We start from the raw sequence: 16167 nt of genomic DNA, 5'->3' as shown, positions 1-16167 counted from the left end.
GCCACCCCAAATCCATAGCTGGTTATCCCTTTTCTCACATTCCTTTTTTAATCACCGGAATATATTTTTGCTGAGTACTGAGAAAAAAATCTTCTTAAAAATCCTCCACTGTTCCTCAGCTGTCCCGCCAATTGGTCTGTGCTCCCAGTCTACATTAGCCAACTCCGCCCTCATCCTATGGTACTCCATCTTGTTCAAGCACTGGTTTGGGACCCTACTCTCTCACCCTCCATCTGTATTAGAAATTCAACCGTATTGTGCTCACTCATTCCAAGAGGATCCCTCACAAGGAGAGCATTAATCTTACCTGTCTCATTACACATTTGCATGAAGGGGCGTGGGGTCTTCCTTGGGCACTGAGAGAGCTGCATTTGCCAAGAGAAATTGAGGCCCCTTTGATGGGTGATGTCTTGATCTTTTTCCAATCCTACAAGGTAGCGTCAGTAATAGTTCTTATAGACAGAAGAATGCGCCCTCTGGTGGAGATTTGTCAAAGGCCAAGCTGAAGGTTGTATTCTCATGGCTGATCCTGAGCTGGATTCTTATTCAATGACGGCTTCCTGGGAAAGGTCGCCATGGAGATCTGCTCGTCAACCACGTTGTTGAGTGTGGGATCTTGCCGTGTACAGTTTGGTTTCCACCCTCGTGGCTGTACTGGCTTGGGGAACGCGCCGAGGTTGTGGAAGTTGCTATACGAATGCAAACCTTTCTTACCTCTTCGATCATTTGGGCTGGCTTCTCAGGGGAATCAGCATAACTGCACAATCTAGGAGGTTTGTAGCAACACAAAGCCACACAGCCTCGGGGTTTGAGAATCCTCGCCACCTCCTTCACAAACTTCTGCAGGTCAAACCAGTGAACTGCCTGTCCGACAGTTACCAAGTCAACGGAACCGTCGACAAACTCCAGCTCCTCTGCCTGTCCCAGTCTGCCAAGTGAATCAACAAACACAGAAATACAGACTGTTAATGCACCAGAGATATCACAGAAATACAGTAAACTTTCTATCTGCATCCGAGATTACCATTCCCTGGTTATCATAGAATCCCCACAGTGCAGAAGGAGGCCATTCAGCCCATTGAGTCTACACCAACAACAATCCCACCCAGGCCCTATCTCCGTAACCCCAAGTATTTAGCCTGCTAATCCCTCTGACACTAAGGGGCAATTTAGCATGGCCAATCCACCTAATCCTCACATCTTTGGATACTAAGGGACACTTTAGCATGGCCAATCCACCTAACCTGCGCATCTTTGGACACTAAGGAGCAATTTAGCATGGCCAATCCACCTAACCTACACATCTTTGGACACTAAGGGACAATTTAGTATGGCCAACCACCCTAACATACACATCTTTGACCACTAAGAGGCAGTTTAGCATGGCCAATCCATCTAACCTGCACATCATTGGACACGAAGGGACAATTTAGCAAGGCCAATCCACCTAACATGCACACCTTTGGACTGTGGGAGGAAACCAGAACACTCGGAAGAAACGCACGCAGATACGGGGAGAACATGCAAACTCTACACAGACAGTGAGCCTAGCTGGAATTAAACCTGGGTCCCTGGTGCTGTGAGGCAGCGATGCTAACCACTGTGCCATCCTATCACCCACATAGATGATCCATAATCAAACCCATATCCATTCCCAACATTGCTAATGAAACCTCCTTGTATCTATTTCCGGGATTTACACTTTCTGTTATCACTCTGATTATTTTAATCAAATCTGTCGGGAATTCCCACGGTTATGATCTTGATTAGTCTAGGTCAGTCTGAATGGGATCAATCTTCCAGAACTAAAATCGATCATTCCCAACAAGGTGAACCGGCCTGTAGTCCCTGGAGTTGGTGCCAAATCCCGCGGTGGCTATGGTTACCTGTAAGAGATGTTATCGGGTCCATCCGTCTTCCTGGCTTCTCCGATCTGGGCTTCGCTCAAATCTACTCCAACCACTTTGTCAAAGTGAGAAGCCAGTCCCCTGGTGCTCTGGCCTGAGCCACATCCAATGTCCACCGCCAGCGAGAACGGCTTCTCCTTCTGAGCAGAGAAGGGCACCTCCAGTCAAACACACACCTTCCTTCACCCCTTCTCCCCCTCCCACAGAAATATCTGTGCTCATTAACTCCAGGCCCCAATTATTAGAATTGTATAACTGTGCATTCAGAATGGTTCCTGCACCAACAGACGAACCCAGCTGTGGTGGGGGGTGGGGGGACACCCCAGTTGCCAACTCTGATCAGGGGGAAAGATGGGAGAGCGGGGTGTGGCGGGGGGGACAGGGGGAAGGAGGAGAGGTACGTATTTATTTATTGGTATCACAAGTAAGGCTTAGATTAACACTGCAATTAAGTTACTGTGAAACCCCCTCTAATCGCCACACTCCGCTGCCTGTTTGTGTACACCAAGGGAGAATTTACCGTGGCCAATGCACTCTAACCAGCACGTCATTCAGACCATGGGAGGAAACCAGAGCACTTGAAGGAAACCCACACAGACACGGGGAGAATGTGCAGACTCCACACAGACAGTGACCCAAGCTGGGAATCGAACCCGGGTCCCTGGCACTGTGAGGCAGCAGCGCTAACCACTGTGCTACTGTGCCGCCCAATTTTCCTGCTGATTTTGTCACATGACTGCCTTCCATTAACTGCCCCGCCCTACCATTGGTTCCACCAACATGTCCATGGCCAATCAGAAAGCAAGCAGGGTCTTCATTACCCCAATTGGATGATTTCTGATTGTTGGTGAAGCATCTAGTTGCCCTCGGAGGGCAGTTGAGAGCCAACCACATTGCTGTGGCTCTGGAGTCACACGTAGGCCGGACAGGGTAAGGACGGCAGATTTCGTTCCCTAAAGGACATCAGTGAACCAGATGGGTTTTACAAAGAACAAAGAACAACACAGCACGGGAAACAGGCCCTTCGGCCCAACGAGCCCGCGCCGCCGTCCTACTATCTCAGTGACCTATTCATGATTTTAGTCTACGCCTAACGTGCGAGGATCAGGGAGGTCCAATTTAGGGACAATTTTAGTACCCAATCAATCAGCCTAAAAGCACATCTTTGGGGGATGTGGGAGGAAACCGGAGCACCCGGAGGAAACCCACGCAACCACGGGGAGAACGTGCAAACTCCCACAGACACAGGCCCAAATCCATGTGTCCGCACAGCAACAGAGATAGTCTCTGAGCTGTCATGTTGCCCTCGAGATGGTCCAGTTTAAGCACACTAACGACATGAAGCAATAGGCAACTCCCGAAGCAACATCCAAGAGCAGCCCACCACAACCTGCCGCCTGCATGCCCCTTGCTGGACTTAAATGCCTGTGGAGACAAAAAAATTCATTATTAAACAGGCAAAGACTAACATTCCTGAGGCAAAACATATTCCCAAGCCTACAATGTTCAGTAAGGCCTACTATATCCCCCTATATGTAGCCCGCTCATATGGCTGTCTAAGTGACTCTTAAACAACCCTAGCGTGCCTGCTTCCACCACCTTACTCGGCAGTGCATTCCACACCCCAACTACCCTTTGTGTGAAAAACTGCCCTCTAATATTTGTCTTATACCTAGCCCCCCTCACCCTAAGCCCGTGACCCCTCGTTCTATCCATTTCTTGTAGCGGAAAAAGCTTACCACCATTTACTCTATCTATCCCCTTCATAATCTTATAAACCTCTATTAGATCCCCCCTCAGCCGACGTCTCTCAAGGGAAAACAGCCCAAGTTCATCCAATCTTTCCTCGTAAGACAGCCCTTCCATACCAGGCAACATCCTGGTAAATCTCCTCTGCACTCTCTCCAGGATCTCTACATCCTTCCGGTAGTACGGCGACCAGAACTGGACGCAGTACTCCAAGTGAGGCCTAACCAACGTTCTATACAACTGCAACATCAGACTCCTACTCTTATATTCTATACCTCTATACCGGGTTTTCCCGACAATGGTTTCATGACCATCAGATTCTTAATTCCAGATATTTTTTAATGAATTCAAATTCCACCATGTGCCGTGGCGGGATTCGAACCCGGGTCCCCAGATCATTAACTGAGTTTCTGGATTAATAGTCCAGTGACAATACCAGAGGCCATCACCTCCCCCATAAACTTATGTCGGGACCGGTGACCATGGGAGTTGTCCCCAGTTGCCAGCCCCTTGGCGATGACCCTAAGAGATCCAAAGTGATAGTCAGGGGGAGGGCTATTGGCGAGCGAGGAGGCGGGGAACGTTCCGCGGAAGGCGGCAGAATGTTCCGAAGCTCAAAACGGGCGAGATAGAACCTCAGTATTGCACCAGAGTGTCGGTCTGAATCGCACGGTCAAATCTCTGAAGTGGGACCTCAACTCACCACCTTCCCACCCCGGGCGGGGGAAGGGGGGTGGGGGGGCTGCCATTTATTCATTTATTAGTCACAAGTAAGCCTTACATTAACACAGCAATGAAGTTACTGTGAAATTCTTCTAGTCGCCACACTCTGATGCCTGTTCGGGTACACTGAGGGAGAATTTAGCACGGCCAATGCACCCTAACCAGCACGTCTTTCATACTGTGGGAGGAAACCGGAGCACCCGGAGGAAACCCACGCAGACATGGGGAGAATGTGCGAACTCCACACAGATTGTGATCCAAACCGGGAATCGAACCCGGGTCTCTGGTGCTGAGAGGCAGCAGTGCTAATTACTGTGCCACCCAAAAGTTTGTTTAGAAGTATCACAAGTAGGCTTACATTAACACTGCAATGAAGTTACCGTGAAAATCCCCTAGTCACCACACTCTGGTGCCTGTTCGGGTACGCTGAGGGAGAATTTAGCCTGACCACTGCACGTTTTTTTTGGCGTGTGGGAGGAAACCGGAGCACCCGGAGGAAACCCACGCAGACACGGGGAGAACATGCAGACTCCACACCGAGGCTGGAATCGAACCCGGGTCCTTGGTGTTGTGAGGCAGCAGCGTTAACCCACTGTGCCACCCATTGCTGATATTCTAACCTTTCTCTGGAGATAGTCAAGGATCAGCGTCTGGACTTCACTGGGTGAAGGTGGCCTGTATTCCCGATACAAGGTCACATGATCCCGCTCCTCAAAGTAACGCAGAGCCACGTCGCTATCGCATTGAGTGAAATGCAGTTTTGTCAGTATTCCCTTCATATAATCTCTCTGTTGTGACCAACCCCTAGAGAGACAGGCCAATGAAAACCTCACATTGCCTGAGGATGTTTGAACCAATTGTGAAGACAAGCTGTCTTTAAGCAGAAATAACAAACATCTCCCTGTTCACGTGGAGAACTGCAGCAATGAGGGAATTACTGGACACACTGGGGTCATTTTCTTCCAGCCAGAGGAATCTGAGGGGAGATTTTAAAGTTTATCAGTGTCACAAGTAGTCTTACATTAACACTGCAATGAAGTTACTGTGAAAATCCCTTAGTGGCCACACTCCTGTTCAGGGACACTGATGGAGAATTTAGCACAGTCAATCCACCCTAACCAGCACATCTTCCAGACTGTGGGAGGAAACTGGAGCGCCCAGAGGAAACCCACGCAGACACGGGGAGAATGTGCAGACTCCACACAGACAGTGACCTGAGGCTGGAATCGAACCCGGGCCCCTGGCGCTGTGAGGCAGCAGGGCTAACCACTGTGGCACCGTGCCACCCAAAAGTTTATTTATTAGTGTCACCAATTGGGTTACATTAACACTGCAATGAAATTACTGTGAAAATACCCCCCCAGCCGCCACACTCCAGCTCCTGTTCGGGTACACTGAGGAAGAATTTAGCACAGCCAATCCACCTAATCGGCACGTCTTTCAGACATGGGAAGAAACTGGGGCACCCGGAGGAAACCCACACAGACACAGGGAGAACGTGCAGACCCCACACAGACAGTGACCCGAGGCAGGAATCAAACCTGGATCCCTAGTGCTGTGATGCAGCAGTGATAGCCACTGCACCACCACACCTGATTTGATTGAGATTTCTAACATGATGAGACCATAAGACCATGAGAAATAAGAAAAGAATTAGGCCACTTGGCCCATCAATTCTGCTCTGCCTTTCAATCATAGCTGATACTTTTCTCATCCCCATTCTCCTGCCTTCTCCCCATAACCCCTGATCCCTTCATTAATCAAGAACCTATCTATCTCTGTCTTAAAGACACTCGATGACTTGACCTCCACAGCCTTCTGTGGCAAAGAGTTCCACAGATTCACTACTCTCTGGCTGAAGAAATTCCTTCTCATCTCTGTTTTAAAGGATCATCCTTTTAGCCTGAGGTTGTGCCCTCTGGTTCGAGTTTTTCCTACTAGTGGAAACATCCTCTCCACGTCCACTATATCCAGGCCTTGCAGTATCCTGTAAATTTCAGTAAGATCCCCCTCATCCTTCTAAGCTCCAGTGAGTACAGACTCAGAATCCTCAACCATTCCTCATAACGACAAACTCTTCAGTCCAGGGATCATTCTTGTGAACCTCCTCTGGACCCTTTCCAAGGCCAGCACATCCTTCCTTAGATACGGGGCCCAAAACTGCTCACAGTACTTCAATGGGGTCTGACCAGAGCTTATACAGCCTCGGAAGTACATCCCTGCTCTTCTAGACCTCTCGATATGAATGCTAACATTGCATTTGCCTTCCTAATTGCACGTTAATGTTAAGAGAATCTTAACGTTATTAACGTTAACGTTATTAAGATTTTCTTAATAACAGCTCCCAAGTCCCTTTGTGTTTCTGATTTCCTAAGCATTTTCCCATTTAGAAAATTGTTTATGCCTCCATTCCTCCTTCCAAAGTGCATAACCTCACAGCTTTCGTCGTTTTATTCTATCTGCCACTTCTTTGCCCACTTTCCGAACCTGTCCAAGACTTTCTGCAGCCTCCTCTGCTTCCTCAACATTACCTGTCCCTTTACATACCTTTGTATTATCTGAAAACTTAGCAACAGTGCCTTCAGTTCCTTCTTCCAAATTGTTTATGTGTATTGTGAACATCTGTGATCCCAGCACTGGGCCCTGAGGCACACCACTAGTCGCTGTCTGCCATCCTGAAAAAGACCCCTTCATCTCCACTCTCTGCCTTTTGCCAGTCAGCCAATCCTCTATCCATGCCAGGATCTTACCCTGCACACTATGGGCACTTAATTAACAGTCTCCTATGCGGCACCTTCTGGAAATCTAAATAAATCACATCTACTGGTTCTCCTTTATCTAACTTCCTTGTTACCTCCTCAAAGAACTGAGGGGTTGCACTGGGGTGGACAGGAAAGACTAATTTCGGTTCGCCGAGAGATCAGTAATTGGTGGGGTGGGGTGGGGTGGGGGTTGTGAGGGAGGAAAGGGGGGGCTACATCGATTTGAAGTAAGTGGTGTTATAATTAAAGGAAAGTTGAGGAGAATTTATTTGAGCACAGAGGGTGCTGAGAATGTGGAACCTGCTTTCTGAAAGAGTTGTTGCCATACTGTGCTTTTTAGAAATGTTTTTATCATTTTTTTGAGGGTTTTTTTGTTGAAAATTCATCTCAGGCTCCATGGTGCTGATTTCCCTCCACTGATGTCAGACTCGCTGGTCTGATGTTCCCAGGCTAATCTGTACAACCTTCCTTAAGCTTGGGAACTTTTGCATTTCAGTCAAACCATCTTATTTTCCTGCCCTCTTGCTCAGGGAAGCTTTAGTGTGAACACAAGTAAAAAATATTTCCCTGAATTAGTCAAGACACCCAGGCTAATACATACCCCCCACCAACCACAAGAAAAGAGTGGACTGAATAATCTCCAATAAGGTTTACGATCAATAATCAGAAACTGACCCAGTGACAGCAAGGTCGGTAACCAGGGGAACCTGATTAAAGAGATTGGTAAAAGAACCAGCGACACCATGAGACAATAACCCCTGATCCCCTTATTAATCTATCTCTGTCTTAAAGACACTCAACGACTTGACCTCCACAGCCTTCTGCGGAAAAGAGTTCCACAGATTCACCACTCTCTGGCTGAAGAAATTCCTCCTCATCTCTGTTTTAAATAATTGCCCCTTTAGCCTGAGGTTGTGCCCTCTGGTTCTAGTTTTTCCTACTAGTGGAAACATCCTCTCCACGTCCACTCTATCCAGGCCTCGCAGTATCCTGTAAGTTTCAATAAGATCCCCCCTCATCCCTCTAAACTCCAACGAGTACAGACCCAGAATCCTCAACCATTCCTCATACGACAAACTCTTCATCCCAGGGATCATTCTTGTGAACCTCCTCTGGACCCCCAAAACTGCTCACAGTACTCTAGATGGAGTCTGACCAGAGCCTTATACAGCCTTGGAAGTACATCCCTGCTCTTGTATTCTAGCCCTCTCAACATGAATGTTATTATGTTATGTTCTTATGAATGCTAACATTGCACTTGCCTTCCTAACTGCTAATTGAACCTGCACGTTAACCTTAAGAGAATTTTGAATAGTGACTCCCAAGTCCCTGTGTGTTTTTGACTTCCTAAGCATTTTCCCATTTGGAAAGTAGTCTATGCCTCCATTCCTCCTTCCAAACTGTAAAACCTCACACTTTTCCCCATTGTATTCCATCTGCCACTTCTCTGCTCACTCTCCAACCTGTCAAAGTCCTTCTTTAGTCCCCCCTGCTTCCTCAATATTACCTGCCCCTCTACATATCTTTGTATCATCTGCAAACTTAGCAATACTGCCTTCAGTTCCTTCCTTTAAATCGTTAATGTATTTTGTGAAAAGTTGCAGTCCCAGCACCAACCCGAGGCCCACCACTAGTCACCAGCTGCTATCCTGAGAAAGAGCCCTTTATCCCCACTTTAAGTATCAATAAGGTCCTCCCCTTATCCTTCTAAACTCCAACAAGTACAGACCCAGAATCTCAACCGTTCCTCATATGACAAGCTCTTCATTCCAGGGATCATTCTTGTGAACCTCCTCTGGACCCTTTCCAAGGCCAGTGCACCCTTCCTTACATGTGGGGCCCAAAACTGCTCACAATACTTCAAATGGGGTCTGATCACAAGGAAAGATAGCGAGTTGTTGTGATCCAGATGCCACTCCTGAAAGGGCAGTGAAAGCAGCTTCAATTGGAACTTCCACAAAGGAAGGGGTAAAGAGTAGGGGTGGGTGGGATTAATTGGATTATTCCAGCAAGAGGCTGGCACAAGTACAATGGGTCAAATGGCCAGCTGAGAGATTCTCTGATTCCCTGTCAAGCTGTCTCTCTCATACTTCCATCATCACACTTGCCAAATGTGTGTAAAATCTAAGAAAGAACTGGCACTTCAGTAAACCTCTTGCCATAACAGGTCAATGGCACACACTATCTCCCTGGCTCTACACTCAACCCTGGAAAACAAGGACACTTGTCAGACTCCTATTTATTGACTACAGAATGATTTCTATGGTGCGTTGGTAAAAGTTGGTGAGAGTCGTAGCAGACATGCCGAATTTTCTTAGAAATGATTCCAACAAAACTCATCTCCAAACTCCATGGCCGAGGGCTCCTCTCTGTGTGACTGGATCCTAGACTTCCTAACCCATAGACCGTAATTGTTAAGGATAGGTCACAATACCTCCTCCACAATTATCCCTACACTGGTGCCCCACAATGCTAGGTCCTCAACCCCCTACTATACTCCTTACAATTTTGTAGCTAAACTCCACTTTCAAGTTTGCTGGCAACGTCACCCTAGTGGGTCAGATCTCAAACAATGATGAGACAGAGTACAGGAATGAGATAGAGAATCTGATAAACTGGTGCAACAACAATAATCTCTCCCTCGATGTCAGCAAAATAAAGGAGATTGTCATCGACTTCAAGGAGTGTAAAGGAGAACATGCCCTGTCTACATCAATGGGATGAAGTGGAAATGGTCAAGAGCTTCAAGGTTTTAGGTGTCCAGATCTCCAACAACCTGTCCTGGTCCCACCACGCCAATGCTATAGTTAAGAAAGCCCACCAATGCCTCTACTTTCTCAGAAGACTAAGGAAATTTGGCATGTCAGCTACAACTCTCGCCAACTTATACAGATGCACCATAGAAAGCATCCTTTCTGATGTATCACAGCTTGGCACGGCTTCTGCTCTGCCCAAGATTGTGAACAAAGCTCAGTACATCATGCAAACCAGCCTCCCATCCATTGACTCTGTCTACACTTCCCACTGCCTCAGAAAAGCAGCCAGCATAATTAAGGACCCCACAAACCCCGGACATTCTCTCTTCCACCTTCTTCCGTCGGGAAAAATATACAGAAGTCCGAGGTCACTTACCAACCGACTCAAGAACAGCTTCTTCCCTGCTGCCACCAGACTTTTGAATGGACCTACCTTGTATTAAGTTGATCTTTCGCTACGCCTTAGCTATGACTGTAACACTACATTCTGCACACTCTCCTTTCCTTCTTTATGAATGGTATGCTTTGTCTGTGTAGTGCGCAGGAAACAATACTGTTCACAGGATGTTAATATATGTGACAATAATAAACCAAATCAAATCATTCATACTTACCAGATCTTGACAACTTGGCTTCTCCTCCAAGTGAGTTGGGGCTTGTGTCTGCGACGCTGTGAATGAACTCGGGGTCTCACACACAGGCTGAATCCCGGGGTCTCTCACACACACGCTGAATCCCGGGGTCTCTCACACACACGCTGAATCCCGGGGTGTCTCATACACTGAATCCTGGGGTCTCACACACACACAAAACCTCAGGGTCTTACACATACAAAACTCCAGGGTCTCATCCATGCAAGGCCATCCATATCTTACCCCATCTCTGGGGCTTGGTTCTGCATCCTCCTCTCATTTCTCAGTCCTCATTCAATCTATCCTGGCCAATCCTCATGCACCCAATCCTGGCCTACCAATCCTTTGTATACTGCAACCAAGCCTGACCCCACCCACTCCTAATGCATGCACAGATCAACAAGGTCACTCCTGATCACCCAGCATCGGCTGTTTGGGCAACGCTCTCCCTCTCAGTAAATTCAGCACCAAGAACAGCTCTACATGATTCAGAGACATTGAACTCAGTAGATGCCTCATCATAGAAAGAATGATTCCTTCAATAATGACCTAGATCTCCCAATCTGTGGCTTATCGGAGACCAGTGGTTTGACCCAAGATATGTTAGTACCCTGCACAATTCCCAAATTACATCTGAAATGTTATTTTCTCTATTCCTCCCCAGACCCTGTGTGAATTAGAACGGGAATCTTTGGATAGATCAGTGGGGCTTTCCTGCATGGAGAGCAAAATTCTAGTCTAATTCTTGGGTTACTGCAGAACTGACACCCTCCACCCCTCAACTACCATCCTGAATTCCATCAACTATCCCCACTGACTACCTGATGACTATCCTACTCAGCCCCTCACCCAACTAGGATCATAGTATCCCCACAGTGCAGAACAAGGCCATTTGGCCCATTGAGCCCCCACCAACCACAATTCCATCCGGGCCTTATTTCCGTCACCCCATGTATTTACCCTGCTAATCTCACTGACACTAGGGTCAATTTAAAATGGCCAATCAACCTAACCCGCACGTCTTTGTACTGTGGGAGGAAACCCAAGCAGACATAGGCAGATTGTGCAAACTCCACAGTGAGCCAAGGCCTGAACTGAACCTGGGTCCCTGGCACTGTAAGGCAGAAGTGTTAGCCACTGTGCCACTCACCAGGACTATCATCCTGACCAGACCTATTCCCTGTTTGACAACCCACTTGCCAACTCACCAGTGGTTCGACAGAGGGTCATCTGGATTCGAAACGTCAGCTCTTTTCTCTCCTTACAGATGCTGCCAGACCTGCTGAGATTTTCCAGTGGTTTCTTCTTTGGAGATCAATGGACTTTTTGTTCCATCCAATGAAGACACTTTATTTTTAAAACTCTTTATTACTGCAAGTCCTTCCTGTTAATGTTTACACAAAACGCAAACACCACACTCTTTATATTCCCATCTTTATTGTTTTTAGACCTATTGGTTCTGTATACAAAGCTAATCTGAGAAATTTGTTATGTACAGAGAATGTGTACATCAGAGCTTTACATTTTACAATCCGCAGTACCTGAAAAGTGCAAAAAAAAAGAAATCCTTCAACGAACACACTATACATATATATAAAAAAAATCAAATATACAAGCAGTGGGGTTAAATTACAGGACAATCTAATAGAAAGTAGGAATCTGTCATCCCCTGGGCACTGCACAAACGTGGCTGGAAATATACGGGTTGATGGAGATTTTTCTTTGAAAATCACAGAATATCAATATACACAATTCACTTACACCAATCAGATTAAAAATCAAGAGATTCCAAAGCACTGAAACATCTTATTTGGCATAAAACATTCTCCAAAATGAATTGTACATGTAAAACCATTCCTGCAGTCAAATACCTAAGCAGTTATTGGGGAAAAAAAAATCTATAAAAGTCTGAATATTTTCCTCAACTTATTTATATTATCTTAATTAGCTTCTTAATACAATTATACGCTATGATCAAATAATGCCTGCACTGTACAGAAATCCTCATTCCAATTCAAAGTCTACATGAAACTCCTAGTTAGCTTTGCAGTAATCTAGGTCCTAATGCAATGGTTGCAACAGATCTAAGTTCTCGGCTGTACCAGACTAGCTGAATACAGGTTTGACGGATTGGGGTTTGGGGGGGGGGGGGGGGGGTGTACGGCTGGAGCTAGAGAGTCTTGTACAAGCCCTCGCCCTTGAGAAAGTTGACTGGAGAATTTTGAGATCCTAACACCCACAGTAGCTGGAGTTTGCAGCTGACATGCACTTCTTTAGCTAGTTTATCAGGTCCACCAAGCCTCAGCTCACTGGCTGATGAATATTCCACCTTGCCTTGTAGCCTCTGACCTGCAGGGGGGCCATACTATTTGGACTTTTTAGTGGCAGCACGTACTGAATGTAACGTGCATTCTATCCTTAAACAGAGATCCATCCTCCCCTTGTCAGCACTTTCATAGAATCCTACAGTGTGGAAGGAGGCCATTGGCCCAGCAAGTCTGCACTGACCACAATCCCAAACAGGCCCTATCCCCATAACCCCATGCATTTACCCTAGCTAGTCATTCTGACACTAAGGGACAATGGCCAATCCACCTAACCGCCATATCTTTGGAGTGTGGGAGGAAACCGGAGCACCCGGAGAAAACCCACGCAGACACGGGGAGAATGTGTAAAACAGACAGTGACCTGAAGCCGGAATTGAATCTGGGTCCCTGGCGCTATCAGGTAGCAGTGCTAACCACTGTGCCACAATAAGCCTACCCTCTGGAACTGAACAACAGAAGAGATTTAACAGGATGTTGCCTGGCAGGGAGGGCATTAATTATGAGAAGTTGGAAAAACTTGGTTTGTTCTCACTAAAATGATGCAGGTTGAGGGGCGACCTGATAGAAGTCTACAAGATTATGAGGGGCATAGACAGAGTGGACAGTCAGAAGCTTTTTCCCAGGGTGGAAGAGTCAATTACTAAGGGGAGTGCGAGGGGCAAGGTTTAAAGGAGATGTATCAGGCAAGTTTGTTTTTACACAGAGGGTGGTGAGTGCCTGGAACTCGCTACCAGGAGAGATAGTGGAAACAGATATAGTAGTGATTTTTATGGGTGTCTGGACAAATACATGAATAGGATGGGAATAGAGAGATATGGTTCTGGAAGGGTAGGGGGCTCTAGTTCAGATAGCAGCATGGTCAGTGCAGGCTTGGAGGGCCGAAGGGCCTGTTCCTGTGCTGTAATTCACTTTGTTCTGTGTTCTAACTCCACACAATATCTGAGGCCAGTTTCACAGACCAAACAGATATAAAGACTGCAGATACCCCAATTAGGGGTCTTCTTAGGGGTCCATTTTCACCTGCACTAAGATAGGGAAGTGTCCTGCCTTCTCATAGCAGAGTTGGTCACGCAAAGGGAAATGTACAAATGCTTTGATATTTGTTAATTGGTGTCACTCAGTCTCACCGCCCAGCGCACTGAGCTGGCTCCTGCATCACTAGGGTGTGAGATTCTGGGATTTTTCTATGATAAAGCGGTCACACAAATGCAAGTTATCATTTTAGGGGAAAAAGAAACTAAGTTAATTAAAGGCAGTGATGAAATGTTGAGAGTGGGAGGCGGTTTCTATCACTGGCTCAAGTTGTCCCTCTTATTCTTTTGCTGAGCTGAAACATCTTCCTGTCGACTTGTTTAATAACATTCCTACATTGCCGATACAGATGATGGTGGTGCACGGCTATAGAACACAGAATTCCTACGGTACAGAAGGAGGCCATTTGGTCCATCAAGTCTGCACCAACCATAATCCCACCTTATTCCCATAGCCTCACATATTTACCCCAGCTAGTCGCCCTGAAAGTAGGGTCAATTTGGCGCGGCCAATCAACCTAACCTGCACAGCTTTAACTGTGGGAGGAAACCGGAGCACCCGGAGGAAACCCACGCAGAGACGGGGAGAATGTGCAGACCCGACATAGACAGTGACCCAAGCCAGGAATTGAACCCGGGTCCCTGGCACTGGGAGGCAGCAGTGCTAACCACTGTGCCACCGTGCCACCTGGATGAACTCTTACCCTTCCCTCCCGGGTACATGCCACTTCTGAATGAATCAATGGCTGAATCTTACAAGAATGCAGCTCCAAGGGTTGGCTCTGCTGTCTGAAGCTGGATTTAATCCTGAACAGGAATAATGGGGCGACTGAGCAAGCAGCAAAGCGACAGAACTGAATCCTCTCTAAACAACCACTTTGTACAAAAGGGAAGCCAGTCTGCCCAATCTGTCCCTCACCATGAGGGAACATGTCAGTTCCTTTTGGTGTTTGATTTTAAAACCACCTCCTTCTCTTTGTGCAATGCTCAGGAATAAAGTCAGGGGCTTGTGCCCATCACCAAAACAAACAATATATTCTTTGTAGTTCATTAGGACATACATGCCAGTCTGTGCCTATGATTTATACCTTTCTGTTTTATTAGTCAATCCTAAGTAAAGTTTAAAGTTTATTTATTAGTCAAAAGTAGGCTTACTTTCACACTGCAATGAAGTTACTGTGAAAATCCCCTAGTCGCCACACTCCGGTGCCTGTTTGGGTACACTGAGGGAGAATTTAGCGCAGCCAATGCCCCCTTAACCAGCACATCCTTCAGATTGTGGGAGGAAGCTGGAGCACCCAGAGGAAACCCACGTAGACACGGGGAGAATGTGCAGACTCCACACAGACAGCGACCAAAGCCGGGAATCGAACCTGGGTCCCTGGCACTGTGAGGCAGCAGTGCTAACCACTGTGCCACCGTGTTGCCCTATTCTACCTCCAACACCCTTCTCAGCCTCTCTCTCGGTTGTGAGTGGTACGTATGGATGCCTTCCACAATCCCAGTTACCGGATATCTCGCACTCACCCGAGAATGGTCAGCCGAGATCACCGCAGCTGATAACCCGATAAAGTGGTGGATATAGACCCTGTGCCTTGTGGCCGGATGTCGTTTCCACCACAATATGCTATAACCATGCAGTACCATTTACCCCATCCCATACAGTGGGCAGGGTCTACAGCACAGGTCTATCCACCACAGGAGACCCCAAATGTGTAGATAGTGATGAGATCCTGAGGTCTAACTCCCTATTCCAACACTTCTCTCTCTTTCACTTTACCTTCATTCAGCAGCCGGTGTGCTCGGAGGAAGAGGACACTCCACAATTTATTATTCTATTCCCTGTCCCTTCACAAGAGGTAAGCTGGAGGACTGCGGGGAGACGAACATGTTTCTAATCCTGCCCTGGGTCCCTGGTACTAGCAGCTGGGAAAGAGGTTCACACTTCAGGCAAAGTAGTAACTTGCAAAAAAAAAATTAAATAAAAATAATTTTGATTCCATAAATTATGTTTAAGATATAAAGTGCACACAGAACAGTACATCTGGGAAATAGAGACTAATATTGTGCAATAGTACAGATTAATGAGTGGGTATGTAAAAACAAAAATATTGCCATAAAATATTGTGCTTGATTAGCGGGGAAACAGAGCTAATGATTTATAAAGTTTTGTTCAGCTAAGGAAGCCAGAGAGCGAAATTATTCCGCTGATTTCAAGTGTGCCCGAACGGGATCCACTGTTTCCCCTGCCTTGAGTTGAAAGCCACTACACGGAGGAAG

This window comes from Carcharhinus amblyrhynchos, chromosome 11 (genome assembly GCF_965287045.1).
Source record: "Carcharhinus amblyrhynchos chromosome 11, sCarAmb.v2.hapA, whole genome shotgun sequence".
In the NCBI taxonomy this organism is placed as follows: domain Eukaryota; kingdom Metazoa; phylum Chordata; class Chondrichthyes; order Carcharhiniformes; family Carcharhinidae; genus Carcharhinus; species Carcharhinus amblyrhynchos.
The sequence above is the reverse complement of the archived record's forward strand: the minus strand, read 5'-3'. Positions refer to the sequence as shown.